The sequence below is a fragment of the Rhinopithecus roxellana genome, chromosome 12 (genome assembly GCF_007565055.1).
Source record: "Rhinopithecus roxellana isolate Shanxi Qingling chromosome 12, ASM756505v1, whole genome shotgun sequence".
Classification (NCBI taxonomy): Eukaryota; Metazoa; Chordata; class Mammalia; order Primates; family Cercopithecidae; genus Rhinopithecus; species Rhinopithecus roxellana.
Window position 1 is genome coordinate 38,344,366 of NC_044560.1, and position 14,804 is coordinate 38,359,169.

Consider the following 14,804-nt stretch of genomic DNA (forward strand, 5'->3'; position numbering starts at 1 on the left):
GTCACCCCCACCCCCCTCCCCTAAGAAACTTTAGAAGGTCAAGTAGGCAGCTCAGTGTATCTGCAAACTGCTTCAGGGGATACCAAAAATGCAAAAAAGCAATAGAGTACAAATGCTGGCATGCTGGCATGCAGGTGTGCAGACAGTGTAGATGGAAGAACACTGAGCTATGGAGGCGCAACTGTAAAGGTATGCAGAGGAGAAAACACAACCTCCACAAGCTGATAGCTCAGCAAGGCTAGAAGTGCACCTCTCTGGGGAGGAGCTATGAAACCAAGTACTCATTTTTCTATTTCTTAAAATAGAGCTGAAAGGATTCCTACCTGTGCAGTATCCAAGCTGAGGGTATTTTATCGCTCCTGCAATAGGTTGTCATTCTATTATTGTTATACAGCTCCCTTTGCCCACAAAAAAATTGCTCTGAATTTATTCAACTTTCAAATTATACTGACAGGATGTCCTATATGCCAATTGTGTATTAGCTAATTGTTGTTACATACATATGCTATAGCAGAATAGACTGTATCTTGCTAGTGTGAAGACAATAATAAGCACATCGCTCTGATCCCAGCCTGCCCAACCCAAACCTGGTTCTACCATGTATACCTTTTTTTTTAATATTGAAGTCTAATTTACTTAACTTTAAATGAGGGTAATCATGGTATCTAACTCATAGGGTTGTTATAAGGAATAAATGAGTTAATATAGGCAAAGCCTATGTAAGAATACCTCAATAAATATTCCCATAAACTTGGAGTAATTAACAAGACCAGGGAAAGACACAGGAACTAGTGTAAAGCAGCCCTTAGTTGCAAGGTCCTGGATGACAGCAGGCTGCAAAAAAACAAGGAGGAAGTGAGAATTTCATCTAAAGTTAAAGATTCACCACAAAAAAAACTTAGTAGAAGGAGAAAGTATTTAAGGAAACAGATCATGGATGCGTTCCCAGAGGCAACTGTAAGTGGAAGGCAGGGTTCATTGGCAGGCAGGGAACAATTACAGGACATTGACTTAGTTAAAACTTAAATGTATTTTTAGTACAGAATCCACAGTCCAGATCCAGTATGTAAAGATTGGTCAATAACTGAATGAGAGTAATACTTTTATTTCTACAAAGAACAATGAAGATTTCCACCTTAAGGAAAAGTTACCTACTTTTAGGGTTCTGTGATGTGTGCAAAGGGTTGCTATTGTCCAATCTTTTTACTTTGTTTCTTTGGGTGTCATTGTCATTTTGTTTCCTTTAAGTCCCTGAAATTATGTATTGTAAGATTTCAGGTAAGATCAACCAAGCACATTTTGCCCAGATAAAGAATTACTATAAAAGATCAACTCAACCCATTACCTAAGTACTCTGAAGTTCCTGAGAGTGCCTTCTTTGGAAAGCAGAGAAGATGGAAGATGGGTAGAGGGTTGGAGGATGAGGGAGCTAATTCCTGAGAAAGTTATCCGAGGTAGGGAAAGATCCCTGAAGGAGAAACCTATGAAGGGCATGCCAATAGCTAAAAAAATTACATCTATCCTCTTAGTTGGCCACTAGTACTGGAATTAGGAGAGGTGGTTTGTTATTCACTGAGTGAGTCCTGATACCAGTTCAATAAGGTGTCGCATTTGTTTGCCAAATAGTATTTTCACAGTCTCTAAGGTTGCAATAAACTTACCATATTCTTCTGACCTCCCTGCACTCCCAAAAGCTTCATCCTTCAATAATCTCATATCAGTTGAGGTTCACTGATTCTGGTTCTTGGTCAGGATAGAGCCTTGTATAGTCCAAGGGAACTCATATCCAAGGCATGGTCATTAGACAGAAGCTTTTTTTTTTTTTTTTTTGAGACAGAGTCTTGCTTTGTAGCCCAGGCTGGAGTGCGGTGGTGCGATCTCAGCTCACTGCAACCCCCATCTCCCGGGTTCAAGTGATTCTCATGTCTCAGCCTCCTGAGTAGCTGGGATTACAGGTGCCTGCCACCACACCTGGCTAATTTTGTATTTTTAGTAGAGACAGGGTTTCACCACGTTGGTCATGCTGGTCTGGAACTCCTGACCTCATGATCCGCCCACCTCAGCCTCCCGAAGTGTTGAGATTACAGGCGTGAGCCACTGCACCCAGCCATTTGCTTAGTTTTTTTGAGTTGTGAGTAATCCAAATGGTGCACTTTTTAAAATAAAGCTTCATGAGTCTTCTCAATGAAGCTGTAAATATACACAGTTATACAGATTTCAGGATTTCAGTGTTTTCAGTAAAATGTCTGCGTCTTTCCCAGAAATCACAATAGTTAACACATCCTATGTGCAAAGCATTATTGTAAGTACTTCATATGCATTGACTCATTTAATACTCATAGTAACCATATGAAATGGAAACTACTATGTTTATTTTATAGATAAGGAAACTGAGATACAGAAAAGTCAAATAACTTGCCTAAAGAAGTTAGTTTGAGCACAACCCAACTGGTTGTGAACGACAATTCCCTGTTCATATAACCACTGACCCACTCTGCTCTGTAAGATGACGTCATTGTAATATACTGGATCTGGTCTGAAACAAATATTGGAAACTTTAGAGGCCATATCAGAACCTCACTTATAATTCAGTAAATAGGGTCATCTAAAGGTCTTCTAAAGGTTTTTTTTTTTTTTTTTTTTTTTTTTTTTTTTTTTTTTTTTTTTTGAGACGGAGTCTTGCTCTGTCGCCCGGGCTGGAGTGCAGTGGCCAGATCTCAGCTCACTGCAAGCTCCGCCTCCCGGGTTCACGCCATTCTCCTGCCTCAGCCTCCAGAGTAGCTGGGACTACAGGTGCCCGCTACCTCGCCCGGCTAGTTTTTTGTATTTTTAGTAGAGACGGGGTTTCACCGTGTTAGCCAGGATGGTCTCGATCTCCTGACCTCGTGATCCGCCCGCCTCGGCCTCCCAAAGTGCTGGGATTACAGGCTTGAGCCACCGCGCCCGACCCTAAAGGTTTTTATCTACCAGAAGATCACCCTTTCAGTTAATTCTTATATTTGGGACAGTTGGTTATATAATATTTTGGAATATTATATGAATCCCCTTCAATGCAGGTTTTATGACCACTAGTACTAACCACTTGCTAAATCTACTTTCTGCTTGGTTATCATATATCACCAATGGGTCTGATCAGTCTATTTTGATTCTGACATAGTATCTACTTTTTCAGGCTCTGTAAAGCATTCTGGCTTTACATCCCATTTGATCCTGAGGCTGCTGAAAATCAGTGCATGATGAACACAGCATTTATAGGGCAAGCCCAGGGTGACATCAAGCAGAAGCCGCAGGCATGAATGCCACCCAGCTTATAAAAGTGGCCACCAAAGTGTATGTTAACTGTGACCAGGAAGCAAAACAAGAAAGAACAAAAGCAACAAATGCAGAACCAGGCAGCTAGACACACCAAAGGTTAAGTCCCTCTCCCCAGCCTGGCTCTATCTGGAAAAAGAAAGGGACAGGGACCAGTGCCAGGAGAAGAGCAAAGGAGATAGAAAGGCATAATTCTTACAATTTGCGGGAGGCATCTGCCAAGCTTCTGGACCAGTGACAACCTAGGAGTGGACTACAGCTGTGCAGATCCTACCCAGCCCAAAAGAGTAAGTGTGAGAAAATAAAGAAAAAAGTAAAAAAAAGAAATCAGAAAGAAACAGGAGAGACAGACTGCAGTGCCATCGCCCGGCCCTGCCGACCGTAAGAGCAAGAGAACTCAAGAAAGATAAAAGAAGCAGATTGAAATCTTAAAAAAAAAAAAAACCAATCTGTTAGCAGCAGCCCTCATAAAAAGAGAGACTAGCAATGTAAGAAGATATAGATGCAGACATAAAAGAAGTAAAGTTAAGCAAAGATTCGAGAGCCAGACAAAGCTAAAAACAGATCAACGTGCACAATGCAAAAAGAAAAAAAAAATCAATGTGCACAATGCAAAAAGAAAAAAAAAAAAAAAAACACAAAAAGAAGAATGTCCAGAAGGTAATAAAGAGAGTGGTAAACACCGTGGTATAAAGAAGTCACCAGCTAAAAGCTGCCGTACCCTGGAAGAACCAGATACTGATCTAATCAAGCTAGCAAAGGCTGAAAGATATAAAGACTAACACAGAGCAGGCTCCTTCTTATTAAGGCTCCAGGAGCCCACAGTCACATTAAAAGTTGAAGGCAGCAAGATTCTGCCATATCTGGATTCCAAATTTCTTCCTGATGGCTAAGCCATTATATGAAGTTACAAAGAAGGAGAAAAAGAACCCCTCCTCTGGGAAACTGAACAGGAGAAGGAGCCATGCCTTGTGGAAACTTGCTTATAGACTTTACTGAAATGCCCTGTGCCAGAGGCTCTCAGTATATGCTGGCGTTTATTTGCAACTTTTCAGGATGGATTGAGGCTTTCCCTACCAGGACAGAAGAAGCGACATTATCCCCAGATTTGGACTGCCTCTAACTTTAAAGTCAGACAGTAGGCTGGCATTTGTCGCTAATATAGTGCAAGATTTAACAAGACTGTTAAAAATAAAATAGAAGTTACACACAGTCTATTGACCACAAAGTTCAAGAAAAGTGGAATGCATGAACCCAATACTCAAGCAGCTACTGAAGAAATATTGCCAAGAAACTCATCTGAGATGAGATCAAGTCTTACCTATGGTCCTCCTCTGAGTCCGGTGCACCACCACCAGACAAATTGGGTATTCACCCCACAAGATTTTGTTTCGTCAGCCACCCCCAAGTCATAAGTCAAATTAAAGGTGATCTCCAGGAACTAGAGGAATTAACCTTAAGAAAACAAATGGCCGGGCGCGGTGGCTCAAGCCTGTAATCCCAGCACTTTGGGAGGCCGAGACGGGCGGATCACGAGCTCAGGAGATCGAGACCATCCTGGCTAACACGGTGAAACCCCGTCTCTACTAAAAAGAAATACAAAAAACTAGCCGGGCGAGGTGGTGGGTGCCTGTAGTCCCAGCTACTGCGGAGGCTGAGGCAGGAGAATGGCGTAAACCCAGGAGGCGGAGCTTGCAGTGAGCTGAGATCTGGCCACTGCACTCCAGCCTGGGCGACAGAGAGAGACTCCGTCTAAAAAAAAAAAAAAAAGAAAGAAAAGAAAACAAATGCAGGCTTTAGAAATAGCCATGCAAAGTCTTCGTAGTTAAGTACATGAAAGCCTGACACCCCTTTAAACCTAGAGATTCTGGTTAAGTTAAAAAGTAGAACCCAACTTCTCTAGGACCCATGTGGGATGGGCCCCATACTATAATCTTGTCCACTCCCACTGTTGTTAAAGTTGCAGGTGTTGTGCCTTGGATCCACCACAGTCAGCTGAAACTGGCAGCTCTAGCCAAGTGAACCAGCCAGCAAGATCCAGGCCATTTGACCCGGCTGATCCTGTGGCAAGACCCAGTTGCTGCTGAGGACTACAACCCTGCTCTGGTCACTCTGGAAGCTGACCAGTCTATGCACAGCTGAAGCTTGAAGAGACAACAAGCCCTGCCCTAGTCACACTCTGGAAGCTGACTAGTCTACACATGGCCAAAGCTTAAAGTCTCATCAAGCAAGTTAATGTGGTTAAAAATCTTAAGACTAGTAGTTTTCCTTGCAATACTGTTTTATTATTGTTCTGTCATTGTGCTCAACCTCCTCCCCCAGGCAAGGACCTTTTCTGTCCTTGCTGGGTATGAATATGCTGTACATTGTTTTGCTGTTGTTACCTACCCTTAACCATGCTAGAAAAAGCACCTATAGAAGGGTGTCCCCACTGTACACATACTACTTAGTCAAGGAACAGTATAACTAGAACTTTATTGTACCACCACCTGCATTATGAGTGTACAAGGACGTGCTTAAGAACTTGTACTTATAATCAGAGCACCTACTCAATTTGCGACCCAGGAAATAACGAGCCTTATGTCTGTTATGACCCCAAGGTTTTACCTGCTAAATGGTTTGAAAGTTGTGCAAGGTCAAAAGAAGTTCCCCTCTTAAACCAAACCAAGGTCCCTCCTTTTTACCGAAGGCCTATTTCTCTATATTTTGATGCTTGTCAGGCAGCACACCAAGACTCACCCGTCTGTAGTCACCTACCTTTAAAAAGATACTATAGAAATGACTACAAGTATGTATGCATGCCAAGAGTAACTCTACCTTGTTCCCCTGAGACCCCAGAGAAAGATTGTCGGTATTGCATATCGTGGCACCCTAAGTCAATTATGCTTACCAAAATACTGGTAAAACCAAATTATAAAACAAAAACCTGTAATCCTGTAAATTTCACCATTCTAAAGGCAGGCTTACTCATGTAGACTGCAGGTTACCCCATACATGTCTACATACACACATACCCAGCAACCTACCTGCATGTTATCAAAAGAGGAACCTGGACTGGTCCAGCCCAGCAACAATTCCAAGTCTTTAAGTCATTCTATAAGCATGTAGACCAGAATTTACCAGAGCCGCCTCCTCTAGCTGAAAACCTGTTTGCTCAGCTGTCTGAAAACATTGCCAGCAGCCTAGGCGGTTTCCTTATGTTATGTTTGTAGAGGAACTAACATAAGAGACCTACAGCCTTAGGAAGCAAAAGAGTTAATGCCACAATGTAATTTTATGCTGACTGACTCTTTCCCAGAAGCTACCTAAATTCAAGCATCTGGCTCCTAAAAAACGTCTGTTATCAAAAGATACTATGTTGCTTACTAGGGAAAAGTTTTTACAGACCTAGTAAGAGAACTAACTTGCTTAAGACAGCAATGTTACAATGAAACACTAAAAAAAAAAAAAAACTTTGTGGCAAGGCAGAGATGACTCCAAATCACCTCATCCAAATCCGTTTTCCCATTTCTCTTCTCCAAACCCCACCTGGTATCAGCTTAAAGCTCCAAATACCTGGCAAGCATCCTCTGGTCTCTACTGGATCTGTGGACCACAGGCCTACCGACAATTGCCCACCAAATAGACAGAGGCCTATGTGCTTAGAACAGTTAGACCGTCTTTCTTCCTACTCCCACTGCAACAAGGAGAAACTTCAGGATATCCCATCTATGATGAAGTTAGAAAAAGAAACAAAAAAGATTTAGATGTAAAGAAAGATATAAAAATAAGAGATTGAAAATACACAAATTAGCCCCCTGAAAGAATAATTCAATACTATAAGCCAGCTACCTGGGCACAAGATGAGTCATGGAGATACTGCACTCCTATTTGCATGCTTAACCCCATCCTAAAGTTGCAGGTAGTACTTAAAATCATCACTAATGAAACAGCAAATGCATTAGATTTACTGGCCCAGCAAGCCAGAAAAATGAGGAATGCTATCTATCAGAATAGATTAGCTTTAGACTACCTCCTAGCCCAGGAAAGAAGAATATGTAGAAAGTTCAATCTAACTAATTGCTGCCTGGAAATCAATGACAATAGAAAGGCAATTAGAAAAATAACTGCAAGAATGAGAAAATTAGCCCATGTTCCCATTCAAACTTGGAAAGGGTGGTCTCCAGATTCTCTTTTTAGAAGGTGGTTTTCATTTTTGTTTTTTCTTTTATTTATTTATTTTTTTAATGCTGCATTTCTTGGTTTTATTCAAAACAGTGCATATTTTTAGCATTTTGTGGTAGGATTTTACACTTGTCATTTACACAAATTACAGGGTTCTGCTTCAAGTTTTTTTGTGTGTTTTTTTTTAATTCAGCCCATGTGCAGCACAAGAATATGCAAAACTGCTTTACATTATACACACTTTTTATCAAAGGAGAAAATTCTGGCTTGTAGTTTTAGGCAAATACAAGAAGCTTCAAACTAGACACATAGGGTTGACATTAATTCTCAAATATAAGTCTGCACTTTTGTGTTGTAGTTCTCTGAGATATGAATACCAAATTCCTAAGGGATTTTTATGTTTTCCTTCAAAAAGGAAAACTAAAAAAATTCCCGTTAACAAGTCCCTCCCCATCAGCTTGACCTTTCTACAATCCTACTCTTGCTTCCCTTAGTGCCAGACACTTGCATCATGTTACAAAATTGGGGTGGGCCATTTATATCATACCAGGACCAGATCCTTTTACGTAACTACTCTCCTGCAAAAATCTAAACAGGAATATATTGATGCAGATGGTTCTGCTACATTTTGTTTAATATGATGTAACACTTGGTAATCTAGTAAACCATGATGCTGGGCAGTTAATCAAAGGGAGGAAGAGACAAAGGTCCCTATCAATGCACTTTTTGTTGGTGACACATTGGAAACCTTAGGAATCAAGTTGTCTGATGCTAAGAGAACTTTAAACTTTCTAAATAGAACACACCTATTGACTGCTTGAGGGACTTCTCTGATGCTTATGCACAGATACTCTTTTTCAGCAAGTTGGAGGCAGTATTTTATACTTTCTAAAGGGTTCTGAAGAGGCAATAAGGAAGAGTAGGGCTTTTTCTGCCCCTGTAAAGGTATCGTTTTCTATCATTGGTATCCATTGTTCCCTAAGCATCTTCTGATACCTAAATGTGTGTGTATATTCATATTTAAAATAATTACCCACCTTTCAGTCAATCAATACACAGCCAACTCTTGATTATCTATGAGAAATATAAATGACATTTACTCTCAAATTTCACTCTAACAGAATCATCTACCTTTGATACACTTTATTGTTTGTTTTACATCCCACATACACTACAGGCTATCAAGACCAAGTTACAACACAAGTGTTATTTGTTTCCTCTAACCCATGCTAGGAATGGAGTGAGCACACTCTGCTAGAGCTTTGCAGATGACCCTATAGTGGGCATTGGGGCAGGACAGAACTCTGGACATGAGAAAAGACAAATTTCAAGTTCCTCCAGAATCAGGTCTTACATGCCTTCATTATTTTGTTCTAAGTTTATGATTGCCACAAAATTTAAAAACTGAGGTATAGTCACTATTTTATACAGACAGGAGAGTTGACTGTAATCATGTTATGACTTTAGCTCTTTAACATGAAAAAATTCACCAGAAAGCATATGATAAAAAGATTAAAAAGACTGCCATGACATCTAGAAGCATTTATTTTAATCAAAAAACTTAAATATGACTATGTATACACAAAAAGTGCACACATTACATATGCTGAACAATGCCAAGAAACATAATACATTGGTGCAACGGTTTTCTAAAATAAATGTAAAAATGAGCCCAGACCATCAGACAAAAGCAAAACACTTATTTCCCAATAGCACAATGCTGAAAATTGATAGCAATCCTAAAACACCTCCAACTTTCCTTACAAAGCTGCCAAATTCCAACTATTTTTAAAAATTTGACTTTTTTTTACATTAATAAAAATCTGGTGACAAATATTATAAAACCAATGCTGGATAGTCTTCACTCCTTTTAACATTCCAAATATTCCAACATAATCACAGGAGTGAAAATCATTTTAAGGTGATATGCTTTATGAAACAAACAACAGTATATACATTTATTGCAAATTATATTAAACTAAAATGAGGGAAAATCAAAATATGAACTGTTTACTACTTGCAAATCAATAATAATTTTAATTATTTTCTCACTCTGATAAAAATCAGAAAGCAACATTTATAAAATTGCCACCACATCACTTTTCATAGCAGGGAACCGAAATCTGTACATCTCATTTTTGCAGAAAAGTAGGCAGGCAGAAAGAATTATATATAAAAGTTTCCGAAGGGAAAAACAAAGAAATATTTAATCTGATCTCTTTTCTTTTAAAAAATTAATTCAGTAGACTTCTATTTTTTCCTTTGTAACATGTAAATACCTGGCTCTAAAATGGATGAATTTTCAGTGTCAGTGTAAAGACATCTTGTTACTTTCTTCAAAATAAAAACTGCAGCGTGGAAATTATGGTGTATTATGCATTTAAACTCCAGATAGGCAGGAACTGGAACCAAGTGTTAAGCAATTTGCTTAATTATTGACTTTTCATAAGAAAAGTCTAGGGGAAGGGGGAGAACAGAGTTGCTTTTAGCCTCTCTCTCAAGAGTTTCCACTGTACATTTCCATCAGAGGATGCGTGGTCTGTGAAAAAAGAAGTAACAGTTTCTGTAGTTTTCAAGGCAGAGAGTGTGTGTTCTGAAGTGAGCTTCATTTTCTGTTCAGGGACATTTGTGAATCCAAGTTTTTGCAGAAACTGGAGCCTGCTTCTGTTTGGTCTTCATTTTCTCCCTTTGAAAATGCGTTTTTACCTTTGTAAGTCAATTTGTCTTTCTGCTGGTGCTGCCTTTTTGGCTACATCTTGCAGTTTGGGTGCTTTGGCATTACCTGCTTCCAAACCCCCAGGGCTCTCCTGACCCACTGCAGCTCTCTTCCTTCCCTTGTAATAGGTTTATTTAGATCATTATTTTGGGTTGCATTGCCCTGAGATTCAGACTTGGGTCAACGTCCTCTCCTGGGTGTGGAAGGGGCAGGCGGTCCAAATTCATCTACTTTCTCATCTGTTTTTTGTTGGATATTCTCTGCACAAGCTGCTGTTACTGTTCTTTTCTTTCCTTGGTCACTGCTGATGTAAGAGTGGGTAGCCTGGGTAGCCTGATCAGAACTAATTTCCTTATTCTTTACTGGGTCAATATTCGTTACAGGTGTGACTGAAGTAATCTTCACAGAGTTCTCTTCATTTTCACTAACTCCAGTTTCCGCTGCCTCTGAACTCTGTTCCCGTGATCGATTTTCGGTTGAAGGGTTCAGCTCTGAATTTCCATTAACATTGCTTCCGGTCTCAGTACCAGTGCTTCTAACACAGGGTTTCCTTCTTGTTGCTGATAAAGGCTTGTTTACTGCACCTAGCACTTCAGTAGGCTTTGGCTTTCCTGTTAACAGAAGTACTCTTGTCTCTTCTGAAATAGAACTCTTATCATTACAGAAGTCCTTTTCAGGCTGTGTAAAAAATTTCATTGGGAGGACTGGGTCCTTTGGTGAATCTGCACTGCACAAAGCACTTTTACTATTTATAGCACAGAGAGCCACATCACATACTGTATACAGTTTTTCATTTGTCTGGGATTTATCTGGAGACTGGGCATCTCTGGGTAACTTGATGTTCTCTGCCATCTTCTTCATAAAGGCATGGCTATTGTTTCCATTCTTTGTCATTAAAACTTCAAGCATGAACCATAGGCACTCTTTGACATCATGAAGCTGATCAGCATCTTGTGATCTTATAAAATCTGGATCATGGGCCAGCAGGTGAATCATGTATGGAACTACGTATTCAGGCAACAGTGATAATAATTTCTCAGTGGCCATAGGGTTCTGTTTAATGTATTCCCTGCGTATACTGATATTTTTCAGTAAACACAGTCGTGTGTGTGCTCTTCTCTCCTTCACGGGATCTTTGGCACACAAGGCAAATACCGCCATATATGGGATATATGCTCCAATGGAAGCAGTAACTTCACAAGTGCTTTATGCAGTTTCTGAGCAAATATCTGCCTTACTTGGTAACACTCATCATTAATAACAAGTGCACAGAGCTGAAACTGTTCTGGGGTAATAATTTCATGGTAACAAGGTTCCTGAGCAAGCTTCATTATGGCACTACCAGCAGCTAATTGCAAGCGAGACAGATCTGATTTACCGATTCTCTTTTGCTCTGTCAGGTCACCCTCACTAACCAACATCGCTGATAACTGAAGGGTTGAATTGGCAGATTTAGACTGGTTGTTTTTCATACCCAACAGCCACCTTACCAGAAGTTTAATTGCCTATACCTTTGCTAGTACTTCAGGGGAAACCTCTTGACATCTGGAGACCACAGTTTTCCATTATTTTCACCTAGTGACCTGTCATTCATTAGCTGATCTTTCACAATAAAATTTGCTACTACAGATTTCACTGGGGAAGCAAACTGATCTGCTGCTAACATAGAAATGTGGTCCAATGAAACTAATGGAGTTATAAGTTGTTCTGGCACATCAGCATTCAGACTCCTACTGAGTGGCTCAAAAATCTGTGCAAGCTGGACTTCTTTATTTGTGAATATGGCATGTATACAGTGCACAGTCTGTTTTGCTTGGTGTGGAGTACCCCTCTTTGCTTTTTTTTTTTTTTTTTTTTTTTTGAGACAGAGTCTCGCTCTGTCACCAAGGCTGGAGTGCAGTGACGCGATCTCGGCTCACCGCAAGCTCTAGCTCCCGGGTTCACACCATTCTCCTGCCTCAGCCTCCCGAGTAGCTGGGACTACAGGTGCCCGCCAACCATGCCTGGCTAATTTTTTGTATTTTTCAGTAGAGACAGGGTTTCACCGTTTTAGCCAGGATGGTCTCGATCTCCTGACCTCGCGATCCACCCACTTCAGCCTTCCAAAGTGCTGGGATTACAGGCGTGAGCAACTGCACCAGCCCCACTCTTCGCTTTTTGATGTAAAATGGGAATTAAGGTTGACCGTATCTAGGGAAGGTCTGTTTCTATTTTGTGACCTGTATTTCTAAAAATTTGTACGGCAGCTTCTGCTACCTTGTCATCCTCCATTCTTACGCACTGTATCAAGGACTCATATGTCTCTGCAGAGTGGAACGAGGTAGGATATGTGAAAGATAGAACCTTAAGAAGTGCAAGTCCTGAACGGATAGCTGTATCTGGACCTACACCCTCCTCTTCATCATCTGCTGTCCCCTCTATTCACTTATTCATCAATTTCACTAGTGCATTCATGGCTTCTGAATCAATGTGCACAGGTACAATTCTCTCCAACAGAAATTTGACCTTCTCTAGAAAAGGATATGTTAGTTGCTTAGGATTTGCAAGTTTCCAGGCTATTTCTCTCACACAAATATCTGCTTGTTTGCAAGAACAGGTTGGGCTGATTAATAACTCCAATTGAGACCGAAGTTTCTCATCATCGCCGAGAACCTGGTTAAATTTCTTCACAAAATATTGTGCTTTCCCGGGGTCAGGCAAATTCTTTGCTATGGTCATCAGTTTTCCAAACATGGCAGAATAGTTAGCCTCTGATGTAGGCTGCTTGTGCAAATCCAACAGTTCACGTACATGACTCCAAAGCATGTTCTGACACTTCCACATCTCATTGAGAGCTTTTACAGCATTTGGATCCAAACTAGCATATAAGTTTCATTCTCTTTTCTGTTTCCAGGTTATGGGGGACAAGATACTGAGCAAAGATTTTCTCTACCAACAGTGTGTCATCAATGCTGTTCTGATAATAAATATGCAAAGGTTTGTCCTTTATCCAGCTGACTTTCTCTGCAGTTTCCTTTCCTGCTTCACCATGAAGACAGTATTTCTTATAAAGCTGAGCCAGACCCGTCATAGCTTCTTTTCTTACTCACCACCGTTTATCCAGTGTTCTTTCCCTTACAAAGCCAAGCAGCTGATCATTTACTAAGGCCAGGTCTCTCTTGGCAGCTGTTATTAAAGTAACAATGACATCATGATGAATAGCTTCTTCTGGATCATGTGATCTAACCTTTAAATATTCTGTGAGATCCTTCACTAAATCTGGGTGATTCATTAAATGATGACTGGCAAATTTCACACTTTCTAATCTCACAGGAACATGAATGTCATTAAACCGTACAAGAAAACATTGCCAAAGAGAACAATTTTGTGTTGCCAAATCAGAATCTTTGGAGCCGAACAATTTAGCTAGAAGTCGAACAACAGCTAATCACTCTTCTCCATTATTGCTCTTTAGTTTGAATTCAAGCTGTGGCATGATGGAAATAATAAATGAGGATCTATAACAAAAAGTTCCTGAATCAGATCAAATACATGTTCTGACAAATCACTTACTGATGATCTTCCCAGCACCAGGGCTTGATTGAAAAAATTGGCAATGCATGCCTCAATAGTCTGGACTGTTCTTTCCAATAGCACTTTTGCAAGGTCAAAGGACTATTTAAGTTCTTATGTGCAGGAATGAGGTTAATAAGAATGGAGTCCAATAACTCTTGAGTAACTCTGTCTCCTTCCATGATGATATAACTCATCAAATCTAGCACGTGCATTTGTACCTTCTTATTGTGGCTATTGTTGATCACTGAGAAGAGAGTCCTAAAAAGCTGAATAAAAATTTCATTGCAATCTTCCAATTCAAAGCAGATGGTACATGATTTAACCCAAGCTAAATTCTCTAATAAATAAAAGTACATATTAAACTGCGGACTCTTTGTATCCTCCAAACCTTTTAATTGTCTGGTAATAAACAAAAATATGTCCTTAAGTTTATCATGGGAAGTATATGGACCTTCTGGGGCGTAGATACAAAATATATCAGCCTAACAACATGCTACAATGAGACACACATCTTTGTTGGGGTTCCTGAGGGAGAATTCAGATGCAAGATACAAGGCTAGTGGGGAGACACTGCTGTTTTTCATCTTCTGAGTCCTGAGCTATATCCATAAAGGTTTTCACTACCATCTTCAGGTGTTTGATCATCTCGTCGGTGGTGATCTTGTCGGTGATCTCTTTTACCCCCAGAGGGTAAGCGATCTCCCCGTCGGCACTCACGATGCCACAGAGGGCTGTGGCAGGCTTGGGCTGTGCGGTGAAGTCCATCCTGGGGCACAACTTTTGGTTCACAGTCCTCTACCGGCCTCTCCTCCTCATGCGGGCAGAAGGTGCATCTAGTGCCCGGGCCTCCGTCAGGTGGTTGCACCGCCGCCCATCGTCGGGATGCATACAAAGCGGCTCCGCGGGTCCTGCCTCTGCCACCCGCCCACCTGAGCACTGGTTTTCATTTTTCAGAAGGTTCAAGACTTTAATAAGGGTAGTTCTGGCCATACTAAGAAGTTGCCTAACACTCCATTGTCTCTTACCTCTCTTTGTTAAAAGCATTCAATCAACCATA

At 40.6% G+C, this 14,804-nt stretch overlaps 1 pseudogene; it reads right to left on the reverse strand.

Moving 5' to 3' along the window:
- Window positions 1–10,175: 10,175 nt before the first annotated feature.
- Window positions 10,176–14,512, reverse strand: LOC104658600 (annotated as a pseudogene).
- Between the last annotated feature and the right edge of the window lie 292 nt (window positions 14,513–14,804).